General features: G+C 37.6%; 1 protein-coding gene across 3 annotated transcripts in view; it reads right to left on the bottom strand.

The window, feature by feature from the left end:
* Sdk1 (sidekick cell adhesion molecule 1) overlaps positions 1-19,910 on the bottom strand; it is an 824,227-nt gene that overhangs the window by 536,508 nt on the left and 267,809 nt on the right. The window contains exon 1 of one of the 3 annotated variants that reach the window (XM_070033471.1): positions 9,099-9,163. The exons of the other annotated variants lie outside the window; for them this stretch is intronic. The gene's annotated coding sequence lies outside the window, so the exon portion shown is untranslated. Of the gene's footprint in view, positions 1-9,098; positions 9,164-19,910 lie in introns of those variants that run through there. 3 annotated transcript variants of the gene reach the window in all.

The raw sequence follows: 19,910 nt of genomic DNA, 5'->3' as shown, positions 1-19,910 counted from the left end.
TTGGAAAAAATCATATTAAGTGAAGTAAGCCAGGCCCAAAGAAACATAGGTCCCATGGTTTCCCTTACTTGCAATATCTAGTGTATATATATATGAGTCAACCAGAAAAGGTCAGATAAGGTGATGTTAGGAAAATGAACCCTAAGATATGTATTTAAATTTTTTTTTCTTTCATGTATTTGTTTCTAAAGCATTTATAAGATTATTTCTTTGTTGCTTTCTATGTCCCTCCCCTGCTTTCACTGTATTTGATGTCGGTATAATTTGTGGATGGGAAGGGGAAAAACAAGTCGTTTAAATAAGGATACAGGTGGACCCGTTGCAACAATGAGAAGTACAAGTTGTCATGTTGAAAACGAACTTTACAACTTTGGTGGGGGAGGGGAGGATTAGGTGGGGGGGAGAGGCTGGGAAGGGATGGGAAGGGTAAACAAAGGAGGAGGCTGCAATGCTTGATAAGAAATGTACTCACTATCTTGCCCATGTAATTGTAACCCCTCTGTACAGTATTTTCACAATAAAAAAAAAGAAAAAAAATGCTCAACCTTCCTAGCCATAAAAGAAATGCAAATCAAAACAACACTGAGATTCCACCTCACCCCAGTTAGAATGGCTATAATTAAGAACTCTAATAACAACAGATGCTGAAGGAGATGTGGCCAGAAGCGAACCCTACTGCATTGTTGGTGGGAGTGTAAACTTGTTCAACCACTTTGGAAAGTAGTATGGAGGTTCCTCAAAAGACTCCACATAGAGCTCCCCTATGACCCAGCAATATCACTTTTGGGCATTTACGGAAATCATCACAAATAAGACCATACTAAAGCTACCAGCACACCTATGTTTATTACAGCATTATTTACCATCGCTAAGATGTGGAGCCAACCCAGATGCCCTTCAGTAGATGAATGGATCAAGAAAATGGTATATATACACAATGGAATTCTATGCCTCCATCAGAAAGAATGACATTGTCCCATTTGTTAGGAAATGGAAAGACTTGGAAAAAATTATATTAAAGCCAGGCCCAAAGAAACATAGGTCCCATGGTTTCCCTTATTTACAATAACTAGTATATCTCTGAGACAAGCAGAAAAGGTCAGAAAGATGATGTTAAGCAAAATGAACCCTAAGATAAGGACACAAGTGGTTTTTTTCTTTCTTGTTATTGTTTCTAACATATTTATAAGGTACTACGTGATTTTTTTGTTGCTTTGTATGTCCCTCCCCCATGTTATAACCCTTGTTTTCACTGTATTTAATGTTGATATAATTTGGGAAGTGGAAGGAAAAAACAAATTGTTTAAGTAGGGATACAGGTTGACCCATTGCAACAATGAGATGTACAAGATGCTATGCTGAAAAACAGACTTTACAATTTAGGGTGGTCGGGGAGTGTAGCTGTGGAGATGGGAGGGAAGGGATGGTAGGGGGAAAACAAAGGAGGTGGCAACAATGCTTGATAAGAAACGTACTCATTCTCTTGCTCATGTAATTGTAACCCCTCTGTACAGTATTTTCACAATAAAAACTTATTTAAAAAATAAATAAATAAAAATTTAAAAAAGAGCTCAGGACAGTACATAGGCCCTGAGTTCAAGCCCCATGACCACACACACACACACACACACACACACACACACACACACACACACACACACACACACACACACACACACACACACACACAAATATGTTTTCACTGTCTTTGATTACTGTTCTCTTCTGATTTGGGGAAGGGAAGGGGTATCACAGAAATGGTGGGACAAAACGTGAAACAATTCAACAGTGATACTCACTAGAAACTATGTTGGAAATGAACTTTACAACTTGCAGGGGCGTCAAGAGGAGAAAAAGAGAGAGGAAATGAAGGAGAGGTAACACTGTTCAAAAAGTAATGTACTCATTATCTGACTTATGTAACCCTAACCCCTCTGTATACCAAATTTACAATAAAATTTAAATTAAAAAAAGATGTCATCAACATGGAAAAATTTATTTCATACCAGGTAAAACTAGATAAAGGCTACATTTTAGTGACACCAGATGTAAGTCATAAATTATAATGGCTCTGTCTACCAACGTCTGCTCTTGTCCACAGGCTGCTGGTGAAGATGGTCCCTGAGGATAGGAATATGGTAAGAACTAGCCCTGGTGGAGTTCTCAAAGATAGCACACAGGATACCAACTGGGGAAGACTACATTTAATTTGACAAGAAGGTGGAGAAACACTTTTTAAATGTTAACCATTTAAAGGAAATTACCAATATTCCCTGACCAGAGGGGGAAAATATGTGTATCGTATAATACAAAGAACATCAGTGATCATTACTGTAATAGAAGAATAAAGAAGTAGGGTACCAAGAGAAGAACAAAATTATTCACCTGGAGGACCACTAGGAAGGTAGATTCGGTGTATCAGAGTTGCCTATAGTAGCTAACTAAACAAGATGAATTCACTGAACCATTTATTACCATTAATGATATGGTTCTGCAATCACCTGGATATTCCATACTTGCAAAGGGCAGCCAGGCAAACTCTTCATCCTGATTAGGAAGCAGATGAAGCCAAGGCAACCACAGCAAGTTTAAAATTACTTTATGCTTGTGGAATGATATGCAAGAATGACAAGGTGAGTAGATGAGCCAAATGCTGAGCACAGTTCAGGCAAAGCCACTAAGCTTTATCTGAGGATGTCAGTATTGTGTAGCACACCTTCTAGTCACTGCTTTTTAATATGGTAGTGTAGTAAACTGGGGCATGGGATTTTTGTTGTCTATTTTGCCTACTCTAATAAGTAAGATGAACTTCAAAAAAGTTCATACTAATTAATGTAGTGATTGTGTTTCTAAGAATAACACTCTAGTAAGAGTTCCTTTCTGAATGCTTACCAAGTGTTTCCATTCCCAGGTGCTTTTTAAAAAATTTTCAGTAAATGATTTTTTTAAATTGTCAAGGTGATGTACAGAGGGCTTAGTTATGTAAGTTAGGTGACAGTACATTTCTTGTAAAACTTATTACCCCTTCCTTCATTTTTCTCCTACTTCCCCCCGCCCCGCACACCCCTAAGTTGTACAGATCATTTCCAACATATTGTCTTGTTTATACCACTGTTGTATTGGTTCTACCCATTCATCTACAAAACAATCTAGGAACAAACTGAGGTGCAGAGGACCAAGTTTCCCTGGTTTTATAGAAATAGGAATAAAGCATCTTTCTACCTATGTAGAAACATAGGTAGAAAGCTATGCAAAACAACCAATTGTTTGTACAAAGATGTTCATTACAGTGTTATTAAAAAACCCTAACAATCGATACACCTAACTGCTGGGGGTAGCTTGCATAAACTACACTGACCTTTATACTAAATCCATGCAGGGAACATAACATATAAATATAAATATAAACGTAGAAGTCCATGTGTATGATTACACAGCATGATAACCATGTTAGGCAAGTTAAACATAAGAACACAAAACCAAATACATATAAAGAAATCATCAAGCCGGGCGCTGGTGGCTCACGCCTGTAATCCTAGCTACTCAGGAGGCTGAGATCTGAGGATCACAGTTCAAAGCCAGCCCGGGCAGGAAAGACTGTGAGACTCCTATCTCCAATAACCACCAGAAAACCGGAAGTGGCACTGTAGCTCAAGTGGTAGAGCGCTTGCCTTGAGCTGAAGAGCTGAGGGACAGCACCCAGGCCCAGAGTTCAAGCCCCACGACCGACAAAAAAAAAAAAAAAAAGAAATCATCAATATATAAAATATATAAATCAGAGTGAAATGTGCCAGCTTTTTTCTAAGCCTCAAGGGTAGAGGCTTGTGTTAACCATATTCTTCACTTCATGGTGTTTTATTATTAATGATTCATGAAAGACCCACCCCCCTTGTGGATACATATGAATGACTTTATTTGTGGATATTCTTTTAAATTCATTCTCCATATTCATCTCTATCCCCCTACAAAAAGTACCAAATTCTAACATGTTTTAGTGGGCTTTTCATTTGCTTGGACTTTTTTTCTCTTTGGTTGTGGGGCTTGAACTCTGGGCCTGAGCACTGTCCCTCAGCTCTTCAGCTCAAGGCAAGAGCTCTACCACTTGAGGCACAGCACCACTTCTGGTTTTCTGGTGGTTTATTGGAGATAAGAGTCTCACAGACTTTCCTGACTGGGCTGGCTTTGAACTGTGATCCTCAGATCTCAGCCTCTTGAGTAGCTAGGATTACAGGCGTGAGCCACCGGCACCCGGCATTACATGGACTTTGGCAAAATGCATATAGTTTTGTGTGCATCTACTTCTAATTCAGTTTTGGGCTTTCATCCTACTATTGATTTTCCCTGTTTTATGTCTCCTTATTTCTGGCATACTCTGGGTAGTGCCCTTCCTCCATTGCATATAACCAATACATTCTACCCAAGACTGCCTCTCGAATAATATCACCATGAATTTTGTATTCTATTATTTTAAAAGTCCTTGGAGGTCAAAAATAGTGGCTCACTCCTATAATTCCAGTGACTTGAAAGGCTTGAGAGAAACATAGTTGGAGGCCATCAGAGGCAAAAAGTTACTGAGACAACTCTCCTTTAGTTAATAAGCTAGGCATGGTAGTTCATGGCTATGATCCCAATTACATAGAAGATCTTAATTAGGAGAATCATGTTGTCAAGCCAGCCTTGGGCAAAAAATTCCAATGTTTACCTGAAAAGTAAGTAAATCATAAAAGGGCTGGGGGCATGGCTTAAGTGGTAGAACACTTGCCTAATAAACATGGAGCCCTAGGTTCAAATCCCAACACTGCTAGGAGGGTAAGAGGGAAGGAGGGAAGGAGGGAAGGAGGAAACAAGGGAAGGAAGGAAGTAGAGAAGGAGGGAAGGAGGGAAGAAGGAAGGGGAATTGAAAAAGAGGGAGGGATGGAGGGGGAAGGTTCATGAGACATGAATAAATGTCTACTTCCAGGTCCCATGCTGGTTAGTTGCCATACAAACCTCCTGTTTCTTTAACTATAACTACAGTGTAGTGATCTTTCAAAAGACCTACATCCCAAGCCAGTTTCCCCAACCCTTCCAACTTTAAGTACCTAATGCAATGTATTGCATCTTTCTGCCTGAAAGTCTGTATCTGCTGTCTCCTACAGGAAACAGTGACTGATAGCAGTATATTTGTTTGTTGTCGATATTAGAGGAATATAGCTAAAATATTGCAATTGCATATGATCTTTGATATGGCTTTTGGTATGAAGCCTATATATGTTAACTCCTAATTTGAGTCATAAATGCAATGCTGAATAATGTCTTTGCTGTGCTGTTTGAGATAACCACTATTTCTTTTACTGCTTTAATGCATTCACTGATTTTTCTGATCAAAATTTCAGGAGCTTTATAAAATAAGTGGACTTTCTTTCTGTCTGCTTTCTATTTATTGGAATAGCTTACAAATGATAAAGAATTGAGACTTAAAAGTTTAGTAAAACTCACCTACACAATCTCCCCTGGGGTTTTTCAGGAGGAAAATCGTTTGCTGCTATCTCCATTTCTTTACCATGTATGAGTCTAATCATGTTTTCTATTTCATTTGATGATTTTTTTCTCAGAATTTATTCATTTTTGTTCCTTTTCAAACCACATTTATCAGTAGATATTTTAAAATCATTTGAAAATCTCTTTGGTCCTCTTTTGTTGTTCTGTATTTTATTTTAGCTTGTCTTCTTTTCCAGTTCTGTCTGTCAGAGTCCTGGCTTATTTACCCTTCAGAGAACCAAGATTGGACTTTCTTAACATCCTACATCATTTGGTGTTAATATTCTGACTTCAATGTAGTCTAAACTTACCAGTGTTATTTCTTTTCTTTTCCTTACCTTGGGTTTTGCTTTGTTGTACTTTTGACAGTTTTTAATTCACTTATTCTTAAGCAGACTACGAAGTCTCTCAAAAGCACTGCTTTTTACCTTACAGTTCTAATATTTATATGTTTGCTTCTTTCAGTTCTAAAACTATCTTTTTTAGTCCCTTTTAACCAAAGGGTTATTTAGATCTATGTTCTTTAATTTGGAACCATAATGCTTTGGGGGATGGTTATCAATGTGTAATTTTTCATTACCCATACTGGACTAAGGGAAAACCTAATCTGCCTTACTTTCATCCTTGGAAAGTAATAGATGTTCCCTTCATGGCATCTACAGTTTGTTTTTATAATCATTCTCCGAGCTCAAAAACACAAATTCTGGTTGTTTAGTGTGCAATTTCAGGTGTGTTGTGAATAGCTCAACTTTATTAATAGCACTGTTCAAGTTTCTTTACATCTGCTTATTTACTGACTGTCAGATTTATCACTCTGAGAGAAAATTATGTTAACCATCCTCAAATACAACTGATTTTTTTTGTTCTGTAATCTCATTAGTTGTTGCTGCTACATTTTCAGATTATTCTATAATCAACCTATGAGGTTTGTGTCTATTTTGTATTTGCCGTTCTGGGTTTGTTGTGTTTTGTTATTGTTGGCTTTTTTTTGTTTTTGTTTTGTTTTTTGGTTGATCATGGGGCTTGAACTCTAGGTCTGGGCGCAGTCCCTGAGCTCTTCAGCTCAAGGCTAGCGCTCTACCACCTGAGTCACAGTCCCACTTCTAGCCCCATTTTTTTTTTTTTTGTGGTGTTGAGGAATCAAACCCATGGCCTCATGCATGCAAGGCAAGCACTCTACCACTGAGCCACCTTCCCAGCCCCTGTTCTGTTTTGTTGTTTTAAGACAGTGTCTTTCTATATAACTCAGGCTACAAAATCATCACTTTTCTGCCTCAGTCTCCCAAATGCTGTCTGTAAGGCCTGTGCTATCAGACAGGGAGGAAACTGATGTCTTTGATGGTGACACTTTGTCTCAGTGCTCCTTTGACCAGTAATATATAAATCCTTCTTTGTCCTTTATTATATATTGAAGTTCTTGCTGCTTTCTCGTGTTCTTCATATTTTTCTTCTTGTTATTTGTGTACTGTATCTCCTGTCCTTTTATTTCCAATCTTTCTCTTGTAAAGTGTGCTTCTTACAGGTAACTTATGTTTATATCTCGTTTTTCCACCCGATCTGGGAATGCATTCTGATGGATAACCTAGTAATATATATTGCAATTAACACCATATTAGGCCTTTTCTGGCCAGTTTCTTCTTATTTCCATTTGTTCTTCCTTTTATATTTTTCTTAGCATCCTTACTCTTTCACATTTTTATCAGACACCAAGTCTTCTTCTGTTAAAAGTGATGCCTTCTATGTATTTGTATTCATAGTATCTATCTCAGAGCTATCCTCATGTTCATTTTGTCAAGTTTCTTTGGCTCCTCATCCACCCAGTAAAATGTAGAACAAAATGTAAGGTTTTAGCTCAAAAGTAATTTGCATGTGTTTCCTCTTTTCTATCACTGAGTTTACTGGGCGGGGGGGTGGGGGTACGGGGGTGGGAGGGGTAGGAATAGGGAGTTCCAAGATCTGAGCTACTCTGAAATCCAAGGATTAATGTTGGAGGCCAGTCTGTGTAAAATGTTTGCAAGATCCATCTCAACCAGTAACAGCGGGTATGATGGTGCATGCCTATCAACTGAGGTCCATGAGAAGCATAAACTGGATATTGATCTAGGTTTTCCTGGGCAAAAATATAAGAACCTATTTGAAAAATGATAATGAAAGAACCAAGTGCTGGGAGTATGGCTTACGTGGTAGAGCATCTACGTATCAAGTGTTAAGTTCTTGAGTTCAAAACATAGTCCCACAAATAAAATAAAGTAAAATTAATTAGAATTAAAACAAACTAATGAATGTTACTCAGGGGATTGATAACTTCTCCTCTCTCATACCTCATGTGCTTATTCTTTTGATATTTAAATATTTCTTCTAACATGTTTCCATATAGCCTTTACACGGAAAACTTTATAAGACTTGTACTTATATCCCCAAGTCTGAGTGACCATTTGGTTGGAAACAGGATTCCAGTCCACACAAGAGGCAAAAGCAGACCTGTCTATGAAGGTACTTTGTGCCTCCCAACTGTACCCTCAAAAGTGGCCAAAATGGTAAGTTTTATATTATGTACATTTTACCACCAACTTTTTGTTTCAGTCCTGGGACTTGAACTCAGGACCTGGTTGTTGTCTTGAGTTCTTTTTTGCACATGTCTAGTGCTCTACCACTTGAGCCACAGCTCCATTTCTGGCTTTTGGGTGGTTAATTAGAGATAAGAGTCTCACAGACTTTCCTGCCCAGGCTGGCTTTGAATGACAATCCTTAGATCTCAGCCTCCTGAGTAGCTAGGATTACAGACATGAGTTACCAGCACCCAGCAGCCACCAATTTTTAAAAAGCTTGCTTCCAAAGATCTCTCTTCCACAGTCTGTCCCTGGCTGCCAGGACAAGCTATAGCTATCCTCTTCCCAGCACAGAGACCTGGACAGTCATATCCACATATGGCCTTCTTCATTTCCTTTTATACGTTTTCAAAAGCTCAGATGGGTTAGGGAATCAGCAGGCTATGTTAGCTTACCACCTTGGCTGGGACTAAAAGCCAACACTGTTTTTTACCTTTCAAAACTATGGAAGTCTATGCCAGAGTACTTTTAGTGATGAGTGTATTTTATTTGAAAAAGCAGGGGAAAAATGTTCTTTTAAAGGTAGGGGTCAAAGCTGATAATGGCAGGTTATTTTTGGTAACTAGGGAACATGATATAAAATCCTTAGAGGATGTGCCTTGCACTTGGAATTATTTTTTACAAGGGCATGATGCAGCTTCGCAAACAGCCAAATGCCATTCCCAGGAGAAGACAGGCTCTGAGGCAGCAGTCAGCAGAGATGTGGCATCAATGCTGTCCTACATCAACTATGTAAACACAGCCGGGGGTGTTGAAAATAGACCTAACATATTTATTATGAATGCATTTTTCTCTGTATTTTCCCCACTGGTATTTGTGTTAACCTATCTTGATCTATTTTCACAAGGAAATGAAGGCAAATGTAAATTTAAAAGGAAAACTTTGAAAAGAAAGTGAAATATTCATAACTTGCAGCTCCATGCAGAATCTTATTTAAATCCACAATTAAGAGAAACTTATTTGGCTTACTTGTTAGAAACACTGTACTATGGAAGACAACGTATGCTCTTTGTAGCTTGGCCACACATAGTCTCTCCTGTGGCTTCAGTAGGTAAAATGGAAAAGCTGCGTAAAACCAGACAAGGGAGAAACTCAGTGAAGTCCTGGACCCACCCTTAATTCAGAAACTATATATTGAGCACTTACTATGAGCACTTACAATTCAAAAGAACAAGCCCCAAACCTGCCATGGTTAACATCAGTCTCCATAGAGAAGGTCTACCTATGGGGGCAACAGTGGCCAAGTGATAGGCCAATTTCTCAGGGACCTCAACCATCACAGTCTGTTTACAGTATCTAATACAAAGAAATACATCTGAAGAGCAAATAAGAAGTCAGAGGAGAAACATAGTCTCTTTTCTTGATGTGTCTGGAGTGTGGCCATCACAGAACTCGGAGAGAATGGCTCAAAAGTATTTCTGACACAAAAGTGATATAGTTAGCATATGAAAACCATGAAGTAGACATTGGGAGTGCTAGAGTACTGGTCCCAAAAAAGGACTGAAGCACATTTAAAAGAGAAGATCCTAATGAAAGTCTAGAGATAGTATTAAACAAACTTTCCTTGCTTCCTATATTAACTAGTGGGCACCTTTCTAGCCCTCCTCTCAGGAAGCTTATCATCTAGAGAAGAACTGGGGCCTTACCATACAAAACCTATACTATGTCAGATAGAAGCCAAGAACAGAAATAAAATGGAAGAGGATGGTGTGTTGGGAGTTGGTATGAAATTCTACTTAGGGAGAATGGGGACGACCTTACTGGAAATATGAGTTTGGAATAAAGACTCACAGGAACCATGCAGCTTCTAGCCACTCAGATATGCGGAGGAAGGAAAAACAGTCTGGCAAAATCCTGAAGCACAGCAAAGCAGACACATGAGAGAAACAGCAGAGAGGCAGACAGGCTAAGAAAGAAGAACTAGGCTAGGTGGGAATAGAGGAAGGAAATGTGAATTCAGACAGGGCTGGAGCTGGAGGCTTTCAAAGGCAATTTAGACTGAACCAGGGATGGGGCAGAAGGCTTTCAGAAGCAAGATAGACACAGAGAGACCAGTTTTCAGGCTAATAACCAAATCTTGGTATTTACCAAGATTGATATCAATCATAGCAGTGGTTTAAAAATAAGCACACTCAGGACACATCTCAAGGTACAGTCAACAGTGTTTCTTAATATGCCAGACATAAGGCACAAAAGAAAAACTAAGGCAAGGGAGACTGAGGAACATTTTTACTGAATCAACTGGTAAGAGAGAGTTGCTATTAACTAAAACAGTGAATTCAGGCATGAGGGAATGCCAGAAAAGAGATTTGGAGGTCTTTAGTGCACACACACACAACACTTCCATAGAAGGTAATTAAGTGGACACCTGTACTTCTTAAAACAGCACAGGTACCCCCACAAATGAGTTAAAGGTCCTCAGAGTAAGCACACTGCATTTTATAGTTGCATGTTAGTTTATGATTAATAACATTTACAATGTTTTCTGTGATAAAACAAACATTTCTAATAGGAAGTAGAATTCAGACCCTGTAAGATTTTTTTTTTAAGATAAAACACCAGACTTCAAAGTTGTGCAATGGCAGGGTATTGTGAGCCCCATCCTGGTTTCCGGGGGCTGTGCATTTCTTCTTCTGCCAGTACAAGATTTTCTGTGTTCTTCCAAGTTCTGAGAGCTCAGTACTTTTTAAAGTTTATTCAGTATCAATCACCTGAAAGCATGCACTGAGTGCCAAGCACTATAGTAGGGGCTTGGAAAACAGTGGTTAACAAAACCCAACTCCAGCCTTGTCAAGTCTACATTCTATGTAAACAATATTCCCTTCATCTGTTCTGGGTTGTTTAGGCTTTTTTTTTTTTTTCCTTAAGAAAAAAAAAGCATTGTCATTTCTGTTTTACTTTGAGGTTCAAATACTTAAGACTGCCACATTGTTTAGGAATTTTAAATAGAGAGTTATCTAACAGAAACTGCTTTCTCACCAACACTCCTGGTAGATAAACAGCTAGTGCCACACACTCATTGGTGACATGGAGAAGTTTTTGTGAGTGACGACACTTGAGGAAGCCCATCACTGCACCTAAGTGTCCTACCACTACATAAAAATCTAAAACATACATTATTTCTTCATCTTCTGCCCAAACCCTACAAAATGTCTTGGGAAATGAAGGTATTTCTCCTGGAGTTGACCCACACAGAGTCCACATGAGTCTTCACCTGAGCCACACTGGATTGCAGTGCTCAGTACTGTGTTACAGTTTGAGCAGTGCTCAAACTGTAGCTTCCTAGGCTGCCAGGCTTCCTCAGCTACTTACTTGTTTGTAAAATCCTTGCAAGGCTTATTATGCTACACTGGGATTTTACTTTCAGTGCATATACTGTTACAATAACAAAAGGTATTTATCATAGTTAGGTTCCACATTTGAATTAAAAAACAAATAGCTTCAAGGGGAGTGATTTCAGTTGCAGTGTGAATGCTTTCTATTTTCTTCACTCTTTTTAAAGAAAACATTTCCTATATGCAATAGGAAATGTAAAATGTTCACCAATAACTTCTAATATCCATGAGTCTAAAGGTGTCTTTTAAACAATCCTAGATATGTGACCTTGAGGAGGGGAGAGGAAAACCTCTTCCCTGTAACTGTACGGCTTGCTCTGAGCCAGTTACTACCATTTGCCCAGCAACTGGAAAAAGCTAAGACTTATGATCTAAACACCAAGACAATTCCAGTCTTTCTTAATTTTTTTCCTTATACAAAACTTAGAAAAATCAGAGTGGTCCCCTTTCATCGGTACTGACTACTGAAACCCTGGAAGCCACTACTGCAGGCAGTGTGTTCAAAATGGCCAAATTGAGAGTAAGACATGAATAGAGTGTATCTCCAGTTCCAAATTCCAGAGCTCTCAACTCTTCTCATAGTTCCACTGATCCCAAAATGTACTCCAAAATTCCTGCAAAAAATCTTCCATTTAAAGAAATGACATGTGTATTGCCATTGTAACTAAAAACAAATGTCTAATTTGGCAACTATACGGGCTATTTTAATATAGCCCTATATAACAGATTGTATCAAGCTTATTCCACTTAAAACCCACAGAATCTTTGGTGACTACAACTGTCAATATTGAATGGAAGCTTCAAACTTTGTAAAATCAAAAGGAGAATATAATAAACAATCCTCCCTCCCCCATAGAAAACCCTATGCTACATTTAACACTGATTATTGCTGGCAAACAAATGAAAAATGCTATCCATATATACTTAAGATATATTATTATATAATTTAACAAATGTAAATTATATACACACATATATACATATATGTATAAACAGATGTACATATATACATATATACATGCATACTACACAGACAAGAGAGATATCCATGGGAGACTGGTTCTAGATCCCCCTTCCCAGGTATCAAAATCTAAGGGTACTCAAAACTCCCATTTAAAATGGTACCTAATTCACATGAAACCTGTACACATCCTCCTATGTCCTTTAATCATTTCTAGATTCTAATACCTAATCCATTGCAGATATATGCAAATAGTTGTTACAAATTTAGGGAATGACAAGAAAGAGGCAGACACAACATTTTACCCTGGGTTATTTTCAACAACAACAACAAAATAAAACAACAAGTGGACTTTGAGAATGCAGAGGCTGGTTGCCACATAACTTAAAATTTACATATAGCCTGCTTTTTGTACTTGCTTACAAGAGTAGTAAAGCCATGTCTCAGAATAACAGGGAAGTACAGGTACACGAATGACAACATAGACTCTGGAGTCACAATGTCTCCATTCAACTCCTAAAGGAAAAAGACAAGCTTTCTATTTTAACTGACTTTCATGAGATCCTCATAGTCACATGCAGTTGTAAGATATAATACAGAAAAATTCTGAGTACCTTTCACTCAATTATCCTTATCTTGCACAACTATAGTACTATGTTTGGACAAGGATTTAAAATAGATATATCCAATGTCTTATTCAGATTGCCCTACTTTAACTTGTACTTCTGCATGTACTTAATTTTAGCAAACTGATATAACTTCTTAGTTAGCAAGTTTATGAGCATGACCTTCTCCCTTTTTTTCAATAACTTCAAAATCTTTAATATTGCATCATTTTATTCCTGATATTAGTAACTTAAGTCCTTGTTTTCCTTTTTCACTTTCTCGCTTTTGCTACAAGTATATTTGTTTCTTTTCCCCCAAAGAATCAAAAGTCCAGTTTTTGCTTCATTTTTTCTGTTATTCTGTTTTCAATTTCACTAATTTCTGATTTTGTATTGCTTCTTTCCTTCTAATGTGCTTTGAGCTTACTTTTTCTTTGACATGAAGGAGATGGAATCCAGGGCCTTGTGCATATTATGCAAGTGCTCTAGCACTAAGCTACATCCTTAGCTATACCCTCACACCCTTCCCTAATTTCTTGAAAAAAAATTACTTAGATTTGAGACCTTCACTTTTCAAATGACCATTTACTGCTAAAAATTTCACTCCCACTGCTACTTTACCTATATCCCACATATTTTGATATATGTGTTTTTGTTTTCATATACTTTTATACATTCTTGCATTCCCTTATCTCATTGACCTCATCATTTTTTGGAAGTATGTGGTTTCATTTTCACCTAATTGTAGATTTTGTTGTCTTTCTGATATGGATATCCTAATATCATTTGTGCTCTGTTAGTTGTGTTGTTCCAACCTTCTGTGTCCTTGCTGATTGACTGCCTAGGCAACTGTTTCAGTTTAACATGCCAATCCTAGCCTATTTTTATGGACTGTGGTTCCAAACATAGAGCCCTTGCAGAGCCTTGTAGAGCCTTTGCAGTGCATTGTCCTTTTTTTCTGTAGCCAATAGGACTGCCACAGGCAATGGGTAGTGCTATCTGAAAGGGTACAGTTTCCCTAGACCTGATTTCTGGTATCTCAATATAGGAGATGGTGGTTCTTAGATACCCAAGAGGCTTCCCTGACCATCTTAGGGGCAGAGAGATATGTGTCATAGGTCCATAGGTACAAACAGACTCATTAGCTGGACCATTTGTTGAGGTTCAGGAAACAGGTGCTTTCCAGAAGCTCAGGTATATCTCACTGGGAAGGGGTTCCCCTAGCTCTCTTATGTTGAAGAGGTCTTATCTGCCCCTTGCTGAGATCTGCCAGGCTTGTTCCTATTTGATCTAGAAAAGGAGGGAGCTTCCTTGGATCGCCTAGGTTGCTAGTAGAGATCAGAAATGCCAAGTCTGCTGGTTCTGTTGTGTGAGGGAACATAAGATACCCTCTATTCTTGATGTCCCCAAAAAAGCTTGGTTTGTTCCCACCAGTACTGAAAACCTCCTTTTTTCTTTCTTGTATTATTCAGTGCTTATTGTACTTGACAAGAGAAGAATGAGGGAAACAGGTCTATGCCATATCGTTCAGACTGGGAGTGTCAGATTTCTAACGTTCACACTGAACAAGTTCTGTTTCTAACTTTTCACTAGGAAGTAGCTCTCTCACAGACTGCAGTGAACATTACACAGATAAATAACTCAAGTAAAGCTCTTAGTTCACCACTTCTTTCTACAAAGTAAGCACTCATAAAATTGCTTTTGTTGCACAATATAAAGCAGTAATTAAATTTTGTGGAAAAATATGAAAAGGCTAAGAAGAAAATCCATCAAATGATTACATTTCTACAAGGTAGGGGCCTAGGTACTTTAACATATTTTATTTTATATTTCCCTGTGTTTTTCAAATGTTCTACAACAGGTTTTAGTCTGATAATAAAGAAAAAATTCTTAAGGAGAAAACTAGAAATATATATATCTTGTGTATCACTCCTTAAGGTACTTGCTTGTTTAAGTATCTGCTGTGCAATGTCTGGATAAAGTAAGGAAGATAATGAATGCAACAATCAGACCCAAACATATTTCCCATTTCTTGGTTTAGAAAACATCATAATAAAATGATGGCACAGAAGCATTCAACACCACAGCTTTGTTCTGAGAAAGTAATGATTATTTCCATCTTTCATTTCCCTTAACCCCTATGATGACTCAATTAGCAACTTGCATGACAGCTAAGATAAATGGTGTTATGATTCTCAGGCATGAATAAGGTAAGACCATCCACTGTGGTCAGTCCAATATTGTTCAGAATCAAAACTACAGAAGGGAACCCTCTACAAAATGACTAGTAAAATAAAAATAACTTGCAAAGGAAAATATGCATCATAAACTAATATATTAGCAAGTTTGGTCTTTCAGATGATGAGAGGGAAGAGATGTTGATGAAAATTTGTGAGCCTCTGGCATCTGGCAGAACTAGGAGAGTTGTACACACAAACTTTGACTGGGGCCTGGACCTGGATCTAAGAAACCAAAGGGACCAAAGGGATTCAATCTCTAGCTCAAGAGTGGCACCACAGTGACACCTGAATGACTTAGGCCAAGAGGTTAGAACCTATTTAAATCAAATAAAGAACTTTTAAAAAGCTTGATAATGATTCAGTTTTTAAGTCTAAATTGCTTTAAGGAAAGCTTGCATTTAAAAAAGACTTTAAAAATTGTCTATCGCCCATATCATCTAGATTTAAGGGATGAGGATAGCCAAATTAATGTTCCTGGTTTAATTCTAGGAAAACAAAATAAAACCTGGAGAGGCATGCAAGCAAGCTCTAAGTTTTAACAGATCAATACTTGTTGACACAATGGCATGTGAAATTATACATGATTCTCCTAACTCAAAGGCTTGTGATCAACTTTAGCTTTCCATAATCTGGGGAAAGAGTGCTCCTGATTTCCTGTTTAGATTTGAACAATAATCTTGGCATATCACATTATATGTGAGCATTAAAACGTCATTTAATCTCAAGCACCATAAAATAGTACCCAGATGCTCATTTTAAATAATTCACATACGCATCAGGTACTGATGTATTCAAGTAATATGACCTATATTAATAAATATTGCATTATAAAAGCAGATGCAGTTTTTTTCATACTTCTGGCTGGGTTCTAACTCCTGAAAAACATCTATTCTTGGCAATCATCTGTTATAATTAACAAAATACAAAAATTAATAAAAGAAAATGATTCCAAAATTTTCAAAATCATTCTGCATAATTTAAAAGCAAACTAGGTCCTTAAATAGACTATTTTTTCTCCCTCACTGTTAGAAACATTATGAAAAATTGTATGAGTTTACTCAACATTGTTATACCATGTATTTAAATATTCCTTTAGCAATCAAGACTGATAGAAAGTTAAAACCAAGTTCAAGCAATAATTTTAGGACTCCAGAAAATACAACTCTGTCTTTAACAGAGTAAAACATTTCTCAGAAATATCAAAATATGAAAATAAGAAATATGACAAGAGTTCTTAAAAGAAGTCTATTCTTTTTAAAAACCATCACTTGTCATTGCAACAGTAGTATTAGTACCACACAAAGCATTTCAAGTTTCACTTTATATTTTTAATAACTGTAAAAAAATTCTGAACACATTTGGCAAGCAGATATAATGAGGATGAGAGGCTTCCTGACTTGTCCTTATGTTCTGAAAGTTCACTGTTAACAGCCATCCATCAAGTGTTAGGAATGGAGTACTTGAACCAATGTGATGATAGAGAATTATAGCAGTGAACAGCTTTCTAATACAAGCAGTGAAGGAGTAACAACAAGTGTACCTAAGGGCGATGTGGAGGAAAGAAGGTAAAGAGGACCTGAGGCACGTGCTCTGGCCAAGTGTTAGAGCTGCTCTGGTCAAATCCCTGGTGACCTGTCCAATACCCATAACTCTTACTCTTGTCAGTATTCTCAAGTATAATGATTTAAAGTACATTAATTTTCCTGTAGATAACATCTAGAATAACTAAAATATAAACATAAAATTTCCAAGCAGGAATAGTATAAACATTACAATATATCTATGATGTGCAACCGTTAACAAATCATTTCTTTTTTTTTAAATTTAATTTTATTTTATTTGTGAACATACTATACAGAGGAGTTACAATTACATGGGCAGGATAATGCATACATTTCTTTTTTTATATATATTTTATTTTATTTTATTTGAGAACATACTGTACAGAGGGGTTACAATTACATGGGCAGGAAAATGCATACATTTCTTACCAAGCATTGCAGCCTCCTCCTTTGTTTACCCTTCACCTCCCTTCCCAGCCTCCCCCCTCCCCCCCACCCAATCATACCCCCCCCCACACCGACATTGTAAAGCTGGAACAAATCATTTCTAATTTGTGCTATCTCATATATATACATGCATAAATACATGTGTACTTGAAATATACATGGAAATCTGTGCAAATGTATTGATATGTATACATGTACACACATAGACATTAACACATGAAGTCACAAGTTCACAATGACTTTACAAAATTCATCACTAGTGTGATAACTGTGCTAATGTTTACAAACATAGATTTAAGGTATGTTTTGACATGCCGATGGAAGAGGACCGGAGATAAGGCTTTGTTGTTTTATTTTACTGTTATATACAATAAAATGAGATTTCTTTCTTCCTGCCTAAATTTTGGCTTGAGGAAATAGTTGACTTACACATAAGAAAAAGAAGTCATTTAAATTGTAAGAGGTGCTTAAAAACTGTACTAGTTGAGCTCAAGAATTAAGTAGGAGCAAGGTAAAGCTGGGCACTGTCACTTTTCATTTGTGTCCTTTGATCTGAGCCATTCTACCCTGTAGTTACTTAGCAGTCACCTTGAGCTCCAGGAAGGACAGGACTTATCAATAAGCATGTTGTGACACATGGTAATCTGCCCAACAGACAAGCAACACCTTCTTGTTATCTGGGCCAAATGGGAAACTGCCCCAAAGGAAGGAAACAGCCAAAAGTTCAGAATAGTCCACTCACCAAGCAACACTGAAGCAGCAATATAGTGACTGACTTGTTCCTGATTCCTTCAAGAGATAAGAGCAAAAACAACTTGTGAACCCCTTCAGAGACAAAGACTGAGCTAATGGTCAACCAGGCAATAGCTGCACCTGGGACTGTTCAATCATTATGCACACTTCTTTTTGGTGCCTCCCAGTTCTTTGTCTATAAATCACAAAGCTCATGTCTCTACTACAACAATGGCTGAAGATTTGTCTGAAGACAGTGAAAGTGTTGTCTTCCCATGGCATATATATGCCATATAGTAAATCTGCTTGCTCATGTAGAATTCCTGAAGTTTGATCCTGGGGTATAAAAACTCCAGTTTCAAGTTCCCTATTTATATATTACTTGGCCTACAATAAGTTAAAAGGAAAGTAGTGTAGAGCAATGCTTTTATGTGCATTTAAAAAAGCCATTTACAGAAAGATCTGACAATAGTGCTATCCAGAACCAACTTTTTAAAAAGTACTGTGAGAGATTTCAACTTATTTATAGTATAATAGTCTAAATTTGTACTACAAAGTAGAAAAAAAAATGAAAATGCCCAGCACAGAGAGCGCAGGGAACTGTGAACACAGAATGCAAACACACTGAATTCAGCTTTGGTCTGGTATGCACTTCATGACACAGCTCCATCCTATGTCACAGAGTGCTGTAAGACAAACCTCCCTACCCAGAACAGTAACAATGTGCTTTTATTTTCCTTTGGCTCAATGTATTTAACACATTATTTTAAAAAATTTAAGTGAAAACCCAACAGGGTTATTATACGTACATAAAATAATTAGTAAGGTGTTATCACTTCAGTGCTGGCTCTTATTTGGTTACGGAGAAAGGTACAGGATCAATGTGGAAGAAAGTAAGTAAACTGTATCAAGCCTGTGGTGCCTTCTACAAGAAGAATGCCTCCTCCCAGAAGGATTAGAACTCAGCGAGATTGTATTTCACGGCCTTCAGAATGAATTCAGCACATTCTAGATTCTTCAAAATGAAACACACACATGAAAGATCAATAAAGATGGGGTGGGCTTCATCACACTTCATATTTTTTCCACAATTTGGAAATGTGCTATCCTTCCACCAAAGAGACAAGGGAGTGTGACAGAGGCCACTGAAGAGCAAGCTCTACATAGGGATGAAGTTCACTCAGATACAGGGAAGAGGGGTATCTGGCCTCCATATTGACACTCTGAGGTAATGAAGTCACATCCTTCTCTGTTCCTGCCACTGGATTGTAACAGGAGTCTCTGGTTAGGAAAGGAACTATTTCAAGTCAAAGAAGTAAGTTTTTTCTTGAGCTTATTAAGGTGCAAATGAATAATCAAAATACCTAATTTCATAGGAAAACTTTAGTTACATTCCAGCATTGTAGGAAGGCACTTCGGTCAACAACAAATGCACACACAATGGCACCCCCATGATGACAGGGTATGTTCTGAAAATGCATTGTTGGGTGACTGCATCATGCAATATGGGCGATGACCCACATTGCATAATGATACCAGAGGTATTATAATGGCATGGGATTGTAGTCATGAGTGGTCTGGACTATAAAAGTTTACCATAGACAATTATGTATAGTCTTTAAAAAGTTTACTATTTGAGATCTGAGGATTGTGGTTTGAAGCCAGCCGAGACAGGAAAATCTATGAGACGCTGATCTCCAGTTAACCACTAGAAAACTGGAAGTGACATTGTATATCAAAGTGGTAGAGCACTAGCCTTGAGTGAAAAAGCTCAGGGACAGCAACCAGGTCCTGAGTTCAAGCCCAAGACTGACAAAAGAAAAAAAAATCCATAAAGAATAAAGCCAGGCTAGGATTTGTGCTGTATGTCTATTATCTAAACATGCGTGGGAGGCTGAT

This window comes from Dipodomys merriami, unplaced genomic scaffold (genome assembly GCF_024711535.1).
Source record: "Dipodomys merriami isolate MVZ:Mamm:240054 unplaced genomic scaffold, mDipMer1.0.p SCAF_22, whole genome shotgun sequence".
Classification (NCBI taxonomy): Eukaryota; Metazoa; Chordata; class Mammalia; order Rodentia; family Heteromyidae; genus Dipodomys; species Dipodomys merriami.
Note: the sequence above shows the minus strand (reverse complement) of the source record. Positions and strands in the feature narration are given on the sequence as shown.